Genomic DNA, 3,412 nt, shown 5'->3' on the forward strand with positions numbered 1-3,412 from the left:
CGGCCTCCGCGGATATCTTTGCTTCGGAACAAAACCCTGCAATCAAATAGATTGTCCCAAGGGCGCCATATTCTAGGAGCCCAAGTTATGCTATTGAAAATTCGTTCCTCTAGCAGTTCCGGTTTGAGCATTCCGTTCCCTTTTTCAAACTCCACTTCTTTTCATATAGCAATCCCTGATCAAAGAGAGAACAATATCCATTTCAAAACATTTCTAACAGATTCCTTAGTTCGGACCGACGAAGTAATGTCACTCGACTATTATCAACCTGACTGCAATCTTTTTCTGTCGGTAAGGATTGCACCAGAGCACCTTCTACTTCTAATAGGCCATGAACTATAGATAGAGAAGAATCATTCTGAGCGAGTACATAAGAAGCGATCCACTTTTTTTCATCGGTTCCAGGGGAAGACCAAAGATCTTGCGCGGCAGGTCCGCCAGAAAAACTCAAAAGAGAAAGAAGTCTCGTTAATCTCTTCATGCTCGTTCCAAGTTCGAAGTACCTTTTGGCCAAAGAAAAACCCGCTTCCTGACACGATTGCCTCTTTATCTTTATATAGATAGATTCTATGGGGTTATTACTTAGTAAGTCTATTTTGTACAAGAGCCCCTCCTATCTGATAGAAAAGGGTCCCATGATCCCGAGCCGATCTTACCTTGGCTCGCAAACCCCAAGTTTGTCTATGAAGAGCTAATCTAATTGTATTTTTTTCTAGAATGGATTTCTTATGTGGAATACTAATGGATAGGGCTTCGTTGCTAAGTGCTACAAGATCTAGTGCACTGGAACTCGTGGTTATGGACCCGAATCCTTTAGTATGGAACATTGTCTTTTCCAAGTAAAAACCCCTAGTATATGAAAGAATGAAAAGGTGCTTTCGTTCTTGTGGAATAAGAAGCCCTCGTACCTTAATGAAAGGAAAATCGTAATTTTTCGTTAGGTATTTGACCAAATAGGATCGTCCAGTTCCTACAGAACCTATCACTAAAATACCCGATAGGGCTAAGCGGAACGAAAAGGGTTTTCCATGAGATGGTAAATGAAAACGATTAGTCCCACACGAGGTTTGGGAATAAGTGATTGTCTGATAATGAGCAAGGAATATACGTCTTTCTGCTAAAGAGGATCTATTAAACTCATAATTCATTAGATCCTTGTTATCAATGCCAACTAGGTATCATAAGTAAATGGATCCCGGTTGTTCAATCCTTTGATAACCAAGGTCATTCTTTGCTAAAGAGAAATGATCACTATGAGTCAGACTCAATAGAATTGGATCCATTCCAAATAGCGAGAATTAGGATTCTTGATCCCTCTCAATCTCTCTTTCAATTCGAGGATCCAGAGAGGTGTTTTCATAGTCATCTCCGAATATTTGCCATCTCGGAATATTTTCGATTTCATTTTTCTATGATATGTCTTTCTATATGAAAATTGGTTATTTACGATGTACGATGATCCCTGTTAAGCATCCATGGCTGAATGGTTAAAGCGCCCAACTCATAATTGGTAAATTTGCGGGTTCAATTCCTGCTGGATGCACACGAACGGGAACATTCCATAAGTCTATTGGAACTGGCTCTCTATCCATGGAATCTCATCCATCATCCATACATAACGAATTGGTATGGTATATTCATACCATAACATAAGAACAATAAGAACTCGAATTCTTATCGATACTGGAACTCAGAGCATAGGAGGGAAAGTCGATTTATGGATGGAATCAAATACGCAGTATTTACAGAAAAAAGTCTTCGTTTATTGGGAAAGAATCAATATACTTTTAATGTCGAATCGGGATTCACTAAGACAGAAATAAAGCATTGGGTCGAACTCTTCTTTGGTGTTAAGGTGGTAGCTGTGAATAGCCATCGACTACCTGGAAAAGGTAGAAGAATAGGACCTATTCTGGGCCATACAATGCATTACAGACGTATGATCATTACCCTTCAACCGGGTTATTCTATTCCACTTCTAGATAGAGAAAAAAACTAAAGGAGAATACTTAATAATACGGCGAAACATTTATACAAAACACCTATCCCGAGCACACGCAAGGGAACCGTAGACAGGCAAGTGAAATCCAATCCACGAAATAATTTGATCCATGGACGGCACCGTTGTGGTAAAGGTCGTAATTCCAGAGGAATCATTACCGCAAGGCATAGAGGGGGAGGTCATAAGCGCCTATACCGTAAAATAGATTTTCGACGGAATCAAAAAGACATATCTGGTAGAATCGTAACCATAGAATACGACCCTAATCGAAATGCATACATTTGTCTCATACACTATGGGGATGGTGAGAAGAGATATATTTTACATCCCAGAGGGGCTATAATTGGAGATACTATTGTTTCTGGTACAAAAGTTCCTATATCAATGGGAAATGCCCTACCTTTGAGTGCGGTTTGAACTATTGATTTACGTAATTGGAAGTAACCAATTAGGTTTACGACGAAACCTAGAAATCGATCACTGATCCAATTTGACTACCTCTACGGGATAGACCTCAACAGAAAACTGTTGAGTAACGGCAGCAAGTGATTGAGTTCAGTAGTTCCTCATAGAAAATTATTGGCTCTAGAGATATGGTAATATGGAGAAGACAAAATTGTTTGAAGCACGCACAGAACCGGAAGCGCCCCTTGTTTCAAAGAGAGGAGGACGGGTTATTCACATTTAATTTGATGGTCAGAGGCAAATTGAAAGCTAAGCAGTGGTAATTAAGACCCCCGGGGGAAAATAGGGATGTCTCCTACGTTACCCATAATATGTGGAAGTATCGACGTAATTTCATAGAGTCATTCGATCTGAATGCTACATGAAGAACATAAGCCAGATGACGGAACGCAGAGACCTAGGATGTAGAAGATCATAACATGAGCGATTCGGCAGATTTGGATTCCTTTCCTATATATCCACTCATGTGGTACTTCATCATATGATTCATATAAGATCCATCTGTCTAGAGATCGTCATATACATCTAGAAAGCCGTATGCTTTGGAAGAAGCTTGTACAGTTTGGGAAGGGGTTTTTTGAGAGAAAAGAAGAATCTACTTCAACCGATATGCCCTTAGGCACGGCCATGCATAACATAGAAATCACACGTGGAAGGGGTGGGCAATTAGCTAGAGCAGCAGGTGCTGTAGCGAAACTCATTGCAAAAGAGGGTAAATCGGCCACTTTAAGATTACCATCTGGGGAGGTCCGTTTAGTATCCCAAAACTGCTTAGCAACAGTCGGACAAGTGGGTAATGTTGGGGTGAACCAAAAAAGTTTGGGTAGAGCCGGATCTAAGTGTTGGCTAGGTAAACGCCCCGTAGTAAGAGGGGTAGTTATGAACCCTGTGGACCACCCCCATGGGGGCGGTGAAGGGAAAGCTCCCATTGGTAGAAAAAAACCC

This window comes from Triticum urartu, unplaced genomic scaffold (genome assembly GCF_056163025.1).
Source record: "Triticum urartu cultivar PI428250 unplaced genomic scaffold, HENAU_Tu73 scaffold1, whole genome shotgun sequence".
NCBI lineage: Eukaryota > Viridiplantae > Streptophyta > Magnoliopsida > Poales > Poaceae > Triticum > Triticum urartu.